The sequence below is a fragment of the Lethenteron reissneri genome, chromosome 20, assembly GCF_015708825.2.
Source record: "Lethenteron reissneri isolate LAM-NWPU_2019-01 chromosome 20, ASM1570882v1, whole genome shotgun sequence".
In the NCBI taxonomy this organism is placed as follows: Eukaryota; Metazoa; Chordata; class Hyperoartia; order Petromyzontiformes; family Petromyzontidae; genus Lethenteron; species Lethenteron reissneri.
This window is the reverse complement of record NC_083798.1, coordinates 14,353,696-14,368,623: the sequence shown is the minus strand read 5'-3', so window position 1 is coordinate 14,368,623 and position 14,928 is coordinate 14,353,696. Positions and strand designations below refer to the sequence as shown.

Here is a 14,928-nt window from a genome sequence, read left to right as displayed (position 1 = left end):
ATCAGCCTCCGCGGGAATCGCATTGCGCTCTCACTGGAAGTAATTTGTCTCATTGAAACCCTCCCCGTTCTCCTTTGTTGTATTTATTTTTATGATTTTGTATTAACCCCCCCCCCCCCCACAAGTGTTTTTTTGTTCCGGTGGCGTGTATAGGACTTTTGCAGTAGGATGAATGGTGACGCATTGCACGTGCTATGTATACACAGAATAGATAGACATGGCAGCTCTTAACCAACCATGCACAGGAAGCTCCTCTGTATATATTATAAGCGTGTATAATGTAAGCACGATTGCTATAGTTTGCTTCATAGCCTTTATTACGAAAGTAATTCAAACCGTGATAAAAGTGTCATGACTATTTTACGTTACACAAGACATTGGCCGAAACGTCAACTTCACGTAACGCGTGCACATCTTAGTACAATCACAACAATGAACAGCCCCCTTTGTCAATGCCACTGCCGGATGAAGGCTTCGTCGTTCACGCCTTACATTCACGGAGGGATTGTTGTTTGACCATACTTCACCACGCTGGTCAGGAGTGCAGGTTGGCCCAGGACCCGTTCGGATGTCGCCCTACACATATTTGCACCGTGCTACGCAGTGTTGCACACACGTCTAAGTATTTGATTAACGCAGGGAATACATGGTCGTGAAAGTGGATCGCATAATTACACAACACATACGTGTGCACGTGAGAAGCGAGTCTTCATGTACCATGTACGTAGTGGCCTAAACACGTATTTGTTGTGTAATTACGTGATCCACTTTCACGACCATGTATTCCCTGCGTTAATCAAATACTTCGACATCTAAGAATAATACAACACGTGTTCATTGATATAATGGAAATGAAAACATGTCAATTAATAGCATACAGTATGAACGAATAATTATTGTTTCACTTATCTATCATTTGCATATTTGGAAGAGACAGAGAGGAAGTCTCGTGTATTCTATTGCATCGTTAGTTCATAATAAACCCGGTGCAGACGCTTCGGGGGTAAGTGGGCAAAAGACGAATGACAAATGGGTGTTGTAGAAAAGGATAAACTAACATCGGGTTAGACATTAACTGGCCAGATAGTGCCTCGTTTAACGACGCTTCTGACCACCCACACAATGCTTGGTTAAACGTCACGAGCGTCGTAAATACGAGCGCAATAGATCATCACAAGTACCGTATAGGTGCCGTGATGATGGCACAGTGGTTTAGCAGGAGTCTATAAACTGGCAATTCGATTCACCGGCCACGGATAACATCAGCTGTGAATTGGTGTCTGGAACTCATCCTGGAGAAAGGTGAAACCCTCTCCCCTTCCCCACGCCCCAACTTCATACCCGAGCCTTTACTAAGTCGCACTGACCAGCGTGGTGAAGTATGGTCAAATACCCCCCTCCCGCCCGCCCCATGTGACTTGCACGGCGCGGAGAGGTCTTCATGGAGCAATACCTTCACAAAGGGGCTGCACAGCATCATCATCATCACCACTTTATAAATTGTTGAGAGTTTTTTTTTTACATTGGCTGCCTATGCTGCCTGTGCTGTACTCTATACACTCTATTCCTCTATTCATATTAAGAGCAGCGAGAGACAAGAAAGGCCGAACCCGAGTGAGAATAGTTGGATGATAGGAGAAAACGGATTAAATATTTCAGAAATAAAAACGAAACAGTCCGGTTTAATAATACGAATTGAACAAAACATCTCACTGAGCTACGATTTGTCAAACCGCCAAGCTGCCTCTGCACCCGGCCAAAGTGACAACGCGTTGTTGTCACTTTGGCCATGCCATGATGCTACGTCGCAGCTGTTTGTCACAAAAAGTCACGTCGGGTCCGCCGAACATGAAAGAAAGCCCCACAGGCGTGCGATATCTACTTTAGACGTGTACAGCACCTTTGTGAATCTACTGTTACGCCCCCCCCGCCCATCGGCGTGTGTGGGTCTATGCGACCATACTTCACCACGCTGTTCGATACGGGTTGGTTGGTGAAGGCGCTGAGCATCGGCGCGAAAGCCTAAAAGTCCTGCGCAACTGCATTGCCGTCTGCTGCCCACCACTACGTAGCCGCCGCGCACTCTACAGCACCCATTGTGTGCGTGCTAGGCGTGGTGGTGGTGGCCCATCGAAGCACAAACCAGGCGCAAATCCCGCTGAGCGTACGATGCTTCGACAAAGATTTGGTGGCGCATCCGGGGCGATTTGACTCATTGGGCGATGCGGGTCTACGATTAGCGTCCGCGAGAACACGTGGCATGCGCGAGTTAACTTACTTCTCAATCAAGATCGCATCTTGTGTGAATTTCCGTCGCACTCCGGGTGTCAATTTGACCGCAGTAACCACCGCGTTGTGCCATCCCCACCGCCCCCCACGCCACCCCTGGGCGGCCGTGTTGTTATTCACTGCTGGATGAAGACCTCCCCACGTGGTCGCCTATCCATCACGGTGTGCTTTCGATGCCTGCGCGATCCATCTCGCTCCAGCGCGAAGAGAGGCCTCGATCATGTCGATCCATCTCTCCACGGTGGTCGTCCTCTCGGACCTGGCCTCATCCTTTCATTGGTCTCCGTTCGCGCACGGCCTCGTGCAACCGGACCGTCGTCCATTCGAGCTGCGCTAGATGTGTCCGCACTCTCTTTGCCACACTTTGTTTGTATCAAGTTAACAAGGTGCCCATTCATTGTAGCCTGACACATTACGGCGGTGGCGTTGCACCAGCGGTGGCGCGGTCGTCGATTATTTTTTGTTGTTGTTGTTGTTGCAGAAGTTCGCGGTTTGACTCCGGCCGTCCGCCCTGGTTTACTGCTTGCATGTTCTTCTTGGTTCTTTCGGTAAAGTCACGTAGAAGGGAAGTAATAAAATAATAAAAATAAAACATAATAATATGTTATTATGTTTTTATCAATAATATTTTATTATGTTTTATTTTTATTATTTTATTACTTCCCTTCTACGTGACTTTACCGAAAGAACCAAGAAGATGAATCCCTGCAGTCACGAAAGCTTTAAATCGAAATTTATGTTTGCATGTTGTGTTCACCCGCATTACCGCGAACGTTTAAGATCGCCACGCGTCGTTGGACGTGAGGAGGCCGTTGTGTGTCCGGCGTCATGATCCAACATTGTTTAGTTTTGCCACATTCTAAAAAAAACTACCCAGCAATATGATTCCATTGGGATTACACGCGCGCACACACACGGCGCGTGTTGCCACTCCATCTGTGAAACTCCTGCGCACTCGGTCTGAGACAGCAGAGGCTTTGCCTTCGCGGAGAGCCTTGCCCGACAGAGTGACAGCGCGGAACACCACGTGAGCTCGATACTTAATGTCGCCATTCGCATTGCCGTGCACCGGATTCAACCACGAGGCTGTGACAACAGTGAGACACACAGACGTACACACAGAACAACACATCGACAACGACCCCCCGGAGAGCACCTCGACCGTTTGGGGCAAGAGCTGTTAGCGAGCACCTATTATGGCCGGCACGTCACACGAAAGCGGTGGTTTCGATATCACCACACCCGACCGCCTTTGTCTTCCCAGTGCTAATGTGTATTACACACCGCAACAGGTACTCGTTTAAGGCTGAGTGGAGCTAGGGGAGGCCCGGGATCGGTGCAGATATTTGTCACCGATGTTGGCAGTGAGCGGGAATCGAACTCGGTTCAAAGCGCAGTGCGCAGATCACTGCATTACCGCTCCCCACTTAGCATATTCGTGCACGACTACACACGCACAGCAAATACAAAGATCCCCCGTGTAGTCTTAACAGACTGTTGGGGCAAGTGCTGTGAGCGAGCACCTATGAAGGCCGGCACGGTACACGAAGGGGTGGGTGGCCAATACCACGCCCGGCCGCCTTTGTCTCCCTCGTGCTGATACTCACGCACCAGGCACTCATTTAATGCTGAGTCGACCTAGAGGATGCCCACATACACTCATGCTGTTTACACGTGTGGGACGAACGACAACAACAAATGCCATACTTGTTACTGACAGATGGCAGCGGCGTGGAGGAGAGGAGGATGGGGGGTGGGGGGGGGTGGGACTTAATCCAGCAGTGGACTGAGCATGCCTGGTCACGACGACGATGGCATCAAGTGCGCATGCGCACTTCCGATGAACACGGTTGGTCACGTACGGTGCGAAAGAAGTTCAACGTACATATTTTTTGCTGCCGCCTTTTAACTGCTCGTCATTTTTTGCCTGCTGGCCATCGAACAAACACCGGTGGTCACCGCGCTTTCAGATGCGCTTATGGGGCCGTCTGGAACGCTCTTCCTTCCGATATTAAGAAGCCACTGGGAGCTGTGCACTTTTAAATAGAGATTGAAAAATAATTTTAGATTTGAAGCTTTCGTGACTGCAAGGATTCATATTCTTAGGTTTTTTTCGGTAAAGTCACGTAGGAAAAAAATTAAAATTAATAAAAGTAAAATAAAAAATAAAATAAAAATCACGACGTTTCGGAGTCAACACAAATTAACGTCGTGTTTTATATTTATTTGTATTTTATTAATTTAAAATTTTCACCTACGTGACTTTACCGAAAAAAACCTAAGAATATGAAAATGTTTTCTTTCGAACTGATTTTTGCGTGTGTTAGTTTGTTTTCCTTCCCGTTCAACAGTGCAACATACATACGCGCTATCTACTGCATTACTTATTTGTCGCTGAAATTTTAAATGTTGTTGTTGTTGTTTTAGTCTTCGGGTTGTTTGTTTTTATCCACGAGGGCAAGAGAGAGAGAGGGAGACTCGATGGTTCCGTTTCACACGGGAGCCTGGCAAGGGCGCGCGAAGTGAATGAGGTTTGTCGAGATGCGGCGACGTCACAGCGGCAGTAGCGGCAACAGTAACAGCAGCCCCTGTCGAGGAAGCGGCTATCAAAATAAATAAATAACAACCCCCCCGCCCCCCCCGCCCCCAACGGGTGACAGTGATTGAGCGATGTTAGTAAAATCCACGATTCTAGAAGTTGTGTCGATTCTGAGCTAACGATTTAAATTCCAGAAACCGATTATTTCGGTGCGGCAGTGGATATAGACCACGGCTTACGAAAATGAATGATGATGACGAATCCCTCATCAGGCAGAATTGTACAATGGCTAGCAAATGTAAACTTTTAACTCGTATCTAAAGCATATTTTAACTCGCGAATCTAAAGGACGCATTGCGCTGTGAGTCGAAATGCAGCGAGTGATCTGTAGTCATACAGGACACATTAGAGTTAGTCTATTTCACGTAGGGTTATTGTTTTCTTTTCTTCAAAATTCAATCTGACTTTTATTAACATTCATGCATGATGCATGAATTCTCTTTTGAAATTCATTTAGGATTTTTTTTGGAAGGTTACAGGCGTGACCCGCTCATACTGGACAGAGGTGAATAAGAAGCTTCATAGCTCACCGGATTCCTCCAGTCTAAATAAAGATTCTGATTCTGATAAAGGTGTCAAGATTAGGGGTGTCATCTTTGAACATTCATCAATTATGTTTCGTCTCACTTCGTTCTCGGTTCTTCATGGTCGAGTTTTGTTAACGACGGGTTTGATATGACCTCCACTGGGATAAGAAGAAAAATAAATAATAATAACAAATAAAATATCAACTTGAAAAATAAACGATTACATTTTTTAAAAATGTTAAAATAAATTAAATAACCCTATGTGTTGTGATTTTTAGACCGCCCTGTACGCGTATACATAGCATCTGTAATGTTGCGAACATAACACTACCGATGTTATACGCAGTATATAGGTTAGATTAAGGGATGATGCTGTGGTGTAACGGGTAGCGCACTCAGGAATTGCAATCGACATGTCTCTGGTTCAACTCCTGGCGCGGCAGTTGTAAGAAAGAACGCCACCAACTTAGCGCTCTTTGAAGGTCTCTCTCTCTCTCGACATCCCTCCAGTGGAGACCCCTAGCGTCGTCAGTGACGTGGGAACGAAATTGCAGGGCTGCACCTTAACATGTGCGATCTATAAACACGTAAGTATCAGACACAATCGATTCCTACAAAACACGATTCGATGTGCGTACTACAAGCGTGTGAATCGGTTTCAATCAGCGAGTCGATTCATTCCTCGGCTCCGTGACTTCACCGTAGAGCAATAACTTTTTTTACGAGTTAAAAGTTGACATTTGCTAACCCTTGTACAATTCTGCCTGATTAGGGATTCGTCATCATTTCTAGATTTGAAGCTTTCGCGACTGCAAGGATTCATATTCTTAGCTTTTTTCGGTAAAGTCACGTAGGTAAAAAATTAAAATTGATAAAAGTAAAATAAAAATTAAATAAAATCACGACGTTTCGGAGGCAACACAAGCTTCCGTCTTCAGGTGGAACCGTCACAGCTGTATCACTTGATCAAGTGATAGCTGTATCATTTGATCAAGTGATACAGCTATCGTGCTGTGACGGTTCCACCTGAAGACGGAAGCTTGTGTTGTCTCTGAAACGTCGTGATTTTTATTTGATTTGTATTTTTTTTATTTTACTTTTATAAATTTTAATTTTTTACCTACGTGACTTTACCGAAAAAACCTAAGAATATTCGTCATCATCATTATTCATTTTCGTGAGCCGTGATCTATTCACTGCTGGATGAAGGGCAAACCCTACCCCGTCGCCAATTCGCCACCGTCCTGCGATGGCTCAATGAAATGACGCTCCTGCTCCCACGTTCTCGTCTCATCGCTCCGTCTCCGCAGTGGTTGTCCTTCGTTGCGGGCCTACATATTGTTTGAGATCATTTGAGGGAGACGGGCAGGCGCGCGCACACGCGTGGGACACAATGCAAGGTAAACCGACTCCATCGGGCTGCTGTCTGCACCGAAGATGAAGACAGCTGCTGCTTGAATCTTCTTATTCCTCTTTCGTACGCCTGGATGTAGATGCAGAGCCACGACTACGATGCCTCATTCAGGTGGTCAAGCCCAGACAATCGTCGCACACGGGAGAGCTTGAAACGGTCCGTTCGTGCATCAAGGATGCCGCATCTACTGCCGTGGTTTGTGCGGATGCGGTTCAGGGTGGACCATGAGCTTCGGGGAAGATCAAAACCCCAGGGATCTTCTGCGTTGCGTCTTTCACAAGGTGTTTGTGTGTGTGTGAGTTATTTTGAGCCCCATTCAGCTTTGCGTGATGGTGGTGATAAATCACGTGCAGTGCCCACGTTTAGCCCTCGGAACTGGCAACCCCGGAGAGGACGTGCCACAAATACACCTTGAGGAAACGGTCAACTACCAGGGGGTCTTCTGCATTGGGTGCTTGCATGACAAAACAATACCTATTGTCCCGCTTATAAGATGCACCTTTTTTAACCCTGTATCTTAAAGCAAACTTTGGCGGTGCGTTCTTATATCTCGGTGGGTGTGCTTGTGACCACAATTGTAAAACGTTATCGGGCACCCTGCAAGAGCTTGCGGAAGGCGGGGCGAGCGTCTTTCTTTCCGCAGCGTCTCGTAATTCGCAGGTGACTGTGCTGGTTGTGTGTGCAGAATACAACTAAAACGTGACCAAGATTGCGTCCCAGAATGTCCGTACCCTACTGAAATAAAGCAGCCCTACGTTCGTAAACATGTAATTTACGGGTCTAAATAAACTCCCGAGTGATGTTCAATACGTGCCCTGTGTTTATTCATGATTGTACATGAACTACGAAAAGTCCACACATGCATTGGACAGTATACGCATATCATGTATATTACTGTCATTTGCAACCCTTTATCTACCCACTGCTGGATGACTCCCATAATCCACCCTCCACCCTACCCTCCCCGTCCATTGGCAGTGTCGGTTGTTTGACCATACTTCACTACGCTGGTCAGTGCGGGTGTCGGTAAGGTTGGAACGGAGGGGCCCGGTACAATCTACCCAAGCCTCGCGAGCCACGTAACACAAGCCACCACGTTGCAATATCATTCGTGGCCAAGGCCCCTTCTCTGAAAAAATAGCTCCATAGCTCAGTGGGCCTAACATCGTACAATAAACAAAATACGTCGTTTATAGTTGACTTCATATACAGTTGTCTGTGTGGTTGTTTATGAAGTTGCTGAGCCAACTGGGCCAGGATTGGGAACAAAATAAAACACCGGAGCCCATTCTTCACCCAGGCAAATGGAGAGCACAGACCAAGTGTTTCTCTCATAACATTCAAACTAACAACACCACATCTCAAGAATCACAGTTAAGAGACAAACAAATATAGATGTAGTATTGAAAACAATAATTAAATTGACATGTTTCAAAACTTAAAAACAATGGTCGGTGTGGATACGCCGCACCGGACGCTCGCAGCCGATGACTTCTGGTTAACAATGACCAGTCCTGGGCCGCCCCTAAGTAGACTCGGCCTCAAATGAGTACCTCGCGCGGTGTGTAGTAAACATCGCCACTGGGGGAGACAAAGGTGGCCGGGCGTAGTTGTCGCCACCCACTCCCCCCCCACGTGCCGTGCCGGTCTTCATAGGTGCGAGCAGCACTTCCCCCCTAGAGTGTGTCAGAGGCTATACGGGGATTATTTCTGGGTGTTTTTTTGTTGTTGTGGTCATGGTTCTGTTTATTTCAGGATGCGTGCATGACCCTTGCATTGAGCATTGGCGGGGAGGTGGGAAGGGGCTACTTTTCCTGATAACCAAAGATACGACGCCGCTGACGTCCTGCCCACCATTGTACTGCCATGTGAATGAACACTTGGCCAATTCGGTCACCGTTCGTGGTCAACAATAACAACAATGACGACAATAACAACAATCGAATAACGTTCCCCAAGACGTACACGTAACCGTGGCTCTCGAACAAGGTGCTACAAATTTTTCCGAGGTTTTCTTTTTTCCAAAGCGCCCAAACGACCCCGTCGTGGGCTGCCGGTCTCCCCATGCATACCAGGTGCTATAGGTGCGCTACATTTTTCGACAGTAGAGGGCAGTAACGGACACGCTCATTGTTTGTAATTCTAATATTCCTACGACTATGACCCCCCCGCCCCCACGCCTCCCCGCGCGCCCACACCAACAACCCGCACTGACCAGCGTGGTGAAGTATGGTCAATTAACCACCACGACCCCCACACGGCGTTGACGAGGTGGGGGGCTCTCTCACCTAGCAGTGGATCGACACTGGCGCGTCGCCTGTACGTGCACCGTGCGATATCTGACTAAAGGTTGTGATCGTTTTTCAACGCTGAGCAGCCCCCTAGCATCATTGAACTTATCCTATGACAGGTCAAAGAGGTCATCACAAGCGACGGCCGTTGACGTCACCACACACCGCCATCGCTTCCTTCCGTCTGCTCGATGTCCCCAGCCGATGACACGTGGGTGCGATAAGCGTGTCCGCAAAGCCACGGCAACTTACCAAACAACTCAGTCGGCTCCACTATTAATCACAGTTATATTTCTCATTGCTAAAAACAATAAAAATATATCTTCCATAGCCACTGCCCTTTCAAAGTGACGGCGCTGTAGCACGCAGTTCGAGTGTAATAGCAAAACTATATTTAAATTAATATAGCGTCTAAAACACAATAAACGAGTTTATCTGCAGCGTGATTTTGTACATCTCACTATGTTCTAAGAACTGCTTGTTGTGTTTAGTTTGTTGTCCTTCCCCCGCACCTTATATTAGCACGGTTGGCTACGTACGGTGCGAAAGAAGTTCAACATACATACAAGCATAACCCTGAACCGGATCAGTTTCAATATCGGACTCACCGTCTTCAAGAATCTTCATGGACTCGCCCCAGCCTCCCTCTCCCCTCTCATCTCACTCCACTCCCCTCCACGCACTCTCCTACCTCTCCTCTCTCATCTCACTCTACTCCCCTCCACGCACTCTCCTACCTCTTCCCTCTCATCTTACTCTACTCCCCTCCACGCACTCACCTACCTCTCCCCTCTCATCTCACTCCACTCCCCTCCACGCACTCTCCTACCTCTCCCATCTCACCTCACTCTACTCCCCTCCACGCACTCTCCTACCTCTCCCCTCTCATCTCACTCTACTCCCCTCCACACACTCTCCTACCTCTCCCCTCTCATCTCACTCCACTCCCCTCCACGCACTCTCATACCTCTCCCCTCTCATCTCACTCCACTCCCCTCCACGCACTCACCTACCTCTCCCCTCTCATCTCACTCCACTCCCCTCCACGCACTCTCCTACCTCTCCCATCTCACCTCACTCTACTCCCCTCCACGCACTCTCCTACCTCTCCCCTCTCATCTGACCCTACTCCATTTCACGCACTTCCTTACACCTCCCCACGGTCAGACTTCGACATTGGCATTTAGCTACCGAACATATTGCTGCCATACGCAATAAAAATACATAGCGATACATAGAGATACGTAGAGATGCATAGCGACCCATACAGACACACAGCGACCTCGACGTTGCCATTCAGATCCTGCAAATATTGCTGCCATACGCGAGATCAGAACTGCATAGGCATTGTCGAACCGATACTCATGCGGGAAGCTCACTTGTTGCGGCGTGGTATACTTACGAATCATTGCGCCCAGCGGCCTCGTGAGCCCCCCTCTCCAGGGTCGGAGGTGCCGGTACGGGGGTCCATTCCATCATCGCGGGGGGGGGGGGGGGTCCAGGGATAATTCTAGAGGGGGGCTTAGTTGAATTGTATGTGTACTGTGTATGACTGTGTGTTGTATATGGGGGGAGCGGTGGTGTAGCGGTTAGAGTGCTACGCTACGAACCTGGCGACCCGAGTTTGATTCCAGCTCACGGCCAACACCAGTGCCCATTATCTGAACCGGTCCTCCCCTAGGTCGACTCAGTCTGAAATGAGTACCTGGTGCGGTGTGTAAACACCGCCATGGGGGAGACAAAGGCGGCCGGCGTGGTGTTGGTCACCCACCGCTTCGTGTGCCGGTGCGGCTCCTTCATTAGCGCTCGCTGACAGCACTTGCCCCAAAAGTCCGTTAAGGCTATACGGGGGACATTTGTCTTTGTTTTTTTTCAAAGCGGCCTGTTGTTGTCGTTCCCGTGTCACAGCGCCTCCCCGTGTGTTTCGTGACCCCCGCCATTGCAGGAGGAGCGCAGCCACCGCATAGGCGAGACTCCAATGCCGATGCTGCTGCATGAGTGGCGATGTTGCGTACTGCGCTGTTATGAAAACTACGATGATACACGAATAGCAGGGAGCCGCACACAGTCGCCTGAGAAAGCACATGTGTGTGTGTCATATGTAGTGTGTTTGTCATATATACTGTGTGTGTGTCATATGTAGTGTGTGTAGTTATGTATGTCCCCACATCAACTCTGTGAGTGTGTGAATATGAGTGTGAATCTGACTGTATTCGTGATATAGGGGAATTATGTATTTGTGTCCGAGTGTGTGAATGTGAACGCGAGTGTGGATATTTGTCTGCATGTCTATCGGGGGGATATCTGTATGCGTGTGTGTGTGTGAATGCGTGTGTGTGTGAATGCGTGTGTGTGTGAATGTGGGCACGTGAACGTGAATGATTGCCGGGTCAGGCGCGCTGCGTATGCATGCAGCATATTAACAGTGAGTGTGAACGTTTGTGTGTGAGCGTGCAGGTGAGTGCATGAGTGTGTGCATCATGTGTGTTCACGTCGTACGTGATTTTTAATGCGAGTATGTGTATGCGCCACATGCATCTGTTTACGTACTGCATACCATATTGGTAGCGTGAGTGTGAATGTGTGCGTGAAAGAGTGTGCCAATGTGAGTGTATGAGTGAGTGCGTGTGTGTATATCTGTATGTATGTATGTGTGGGGAGCGGTGGCGTGCCGGTTAGCGCGTTGCGCTACGAACCCGCGGCGACCCGAGTTCGATTCCCGCTCACGGCCAACACCAGTGACGATTATCTGAACCGGTCTTGGGCGTCCCCTAGGTCGACTTAGCCTAAAAAAGTTATGTGTAAACACCACTCATCACTCATACCTGGTGCGATGTGAAAACATCGCCACAAGGGAGACAAAGGCGGCCGGGCGTGGTGCTGGTCACCCATCGCCTGGTGTGCCGTGCCGGACTTCATAGGTGAATCGCGAACGGTACTTGCCCTCAAAAGTCTGCAAAGTCTGTATGGGGGGGAGGGGATCTTTGTCTTTGCGAGAATGTGCCAATGAGAGAGTATGAATGCAGTGTGTGATTTTAAATGCGAGTGTGTGTATGCATGTAAGTACGTTCTGCGTGAACCACGTGAACCGCGTGAGTGAGTGCATGAGGAGTGCGTGAGTGAGTGGGTGGATGCTTCTCCTCACTCGCCATACCGGGTCCCATGACTCGATCCTTTTATAAGACGCCGCCTGTTCCGTCACGTGGCCGCCTCTCGCAAATGGGGGGGAAGATCCCAGCTGCAGCATTGTCTGCTGAGATGTACAATGGAGCTATTGGGGTCAAACGGTGAGGAGACCACGACTGAACTTCAATACAAAAACGCTCCATCAGCTACGCGAGATCTCGTGTAAAGTTGAAAACGCGCGAGATCTCGCGAGAACAAAACGAACCATCAATCTCCTCCTCCCTAGCACAAGACTCGCTTTAGAATTCAAACAAATTATGGTTGGTGATGGCGCTGCCTTTGGCAGTGGTGCACACGCACAAACAATGACAATACAAATTTACATTCGTCAATAAAATCAATGTATCGTATTCGACGTTTCGGGACATGACTCTTTCGTTATAGCACACTTTACAATTTTGATCATTTTATCTCAGTGGTGTAAAATAAAGCAGGTGTTTTCCGTTGCGCGACCGATTAATTTACTCTCCCAATCATCGGCTCGATTATTCGAAAATAGTTGCCGAACAATCTGATATCTTTTTGCGCCCACGTGTGTCGCTGGACGGGAGTTGATGGGCGGGCCTTTGTGACGTCATGGGCAGCATCGAACGCGTCACACTGGGTGTACCTAGTCGGGGGTTTCCCGTCTTCGGGAGGCCCGATATTAATCGACCATAAAAAAGTAGTCGATTATCATTTTCATCGATTATTGGACTCCTCGCTCAGTTTGAATATTTTTTTTTTAAAATACGTTCTGACTTACTTATAGCGAGGCAAATTTATGCGAATATTTAGTCAACATAATCATTTCCAGTAATAGGTTTTTACCCTTTCAACTGGTACAAAAACTGACACTGACACCTTTATACAAGGGATCATGTTTGCAATAACCACAACGCAAGCTCTCAATACTCTGATAGTGCACTGTTTTTGAGTTGTACGCCTTTTGGCATCATCTGGTCCAACACCAATGGAGACTAGGCTCTAAGAAAAGCTGTCTCGGGTGTGGACCAATCAACTTCAAGGACAGTGCATATCATTATCAGAGTTGTTTCTTTTTGTTTACATTTTGACTGCTTGTGTTGCGGTTATTGCAAACATGATCCCTTGTATAAAGGTGTCAGTTTTTGTACCAGTTGAAAGAGTAAAAATCTATCACTATTTCTTGCCACTGGTAAAGGAGGTCTCATAGTATAATCATTTCCATTTTGCGGGGAAGAAGGAAGGCTGGTCAATACCACGAAAAATCGTCGCTGAGTCTCAAAAAAGGGGGTAGGAGCCAGCAGTGGATAGATGATGGCTGACGAAGAGAGATGAGCGCGCGCGTAATTGCATTGTGAAATAAAACATCTTCAATGACCTCTGAGGCCAATAATCAATTGTACCACGTAACGAGAAAACCCCCATCGCAACATCGAGATAGCACGAGTTGTGTTCGGGTCTTGATTTGAAGTTGTGTTGCGCGTGTCTCCGTGTTGTTCGTGGGGAGCGGTAGCGTAGCGGTTAGCAGAGGATGGGGGGGGGGGGGTCGGAAACCAGTGTCTCCGCGTGCGGCTCTTCAAGGCATCGCTTCGTGACAGTTCTTTGTTAAGGACCCACCCGTCTCGTATTCACCACCACAGTGCATTGCGCCTCTTGAAATATTGAGGTCTTTTTTCATTTTGTTTACAGAATTCGAAAAAAATGTGTCTCTTCATATTTTGGTTGCCGACTCGTGGGTTATCGCTTTGTGCTACGAACCCGGCATTCCCAATTCGATTCCCGCTCACGGCCACCAACACCAGTGACAACTTTACAGAACCGGTCCTACCTGGGTCTCGCCTACTTCGACTCAGCCTCAAATGAGTATACCCGGTGCTGTGTGTAAAGATCGCCACGAGGGAGACAAAGTTCGGCTGGGCGTGCGTGGTGCTGACCACCCAGCCTCCTCGTGTGCCGTGCCGGCCTTCATAGGTGCTCGCTAACAGCACTTAGCCGCAACAGTCTGTTAAGGGGTATCCGTGTCTTTGTGTGGCTGGTTCGGTTCCCCCGTGATCCCCACCCACTGCGACCTCCCCTCCGAATCTCTAAGAACAACTCCACGTCTCTGTAGAGACCTAACCCAGAAACCTTTATTATGAATAATATTCGTCGCGAAAGCCTACGTGTTAAACTATATATATATACACACACATGTATACTAATTAACAACTGCACGTAATGGGTAATCACTCTAATTTACATTTAAATTGAGGCTGTTGATGAACACGAGCAGACGAGTTTCTTTGGAGACAGGCAGAATGATGATGATGGCTGCTGCTGTTGCTGCTACTGTTTGGCGTGTCACTGACGCTGCTGCTGCTGTTGCTCCTGCTGCTGATGGGTACCGTTGCCATTACTGCTGCTACTGATAATATTGCTGCTGCTGATTACAATACCACTGGCGTTACTGACAATACTCCTGCTGCTACAGATAAGACTGCTGCTATAGAGCTAAACTATTGCTGCTGTTTTTTCTCTTCTTGGTTCTTTCGGTAAAGTCACGTAGAAGGGAAATAATAAAATAATAAAAATAAAACATAATAAAATCATTCTCACGACGTTTCGGCCACAACGCAAGCAGCCGTCCTCAGCAGACGAGTTTCGGCTGCTTGCGTTGTG

General features: G+C 48.0%; 1 long non-coding RNA gene across 2 annotated transcripts in view; it reads right to left on the bottom strand.

The window, feature by feature from the left end:
- Positions 1-2,957: 2,957 nt before the first annotated feature.
- Positions 2,958-14,928, bottom strand: part of LOC133344826 (uncharacterized) — a 52,362-nt gene continuing 40,391 nt past the window's right edge. The window contains exons 3-5 of one of the 2 annotated variants that reach the window (XR_009755376.1): positions 12,275-12,373; positions 11,946-12,082; positions 2,958-3,375 (exon numbers count right to left, since the gene is read on the bottom strand). This is a non-coding gene — a long non-coding RNA (uncharacterized LOC133344826). The remainder of the gene's footprint in view (positions 3,376-11,945; positions 12,083-12,274; positions 12,374-14,928) is intronic. The other variant, XR_009755377.1, reaches the window with a different exon arrangement.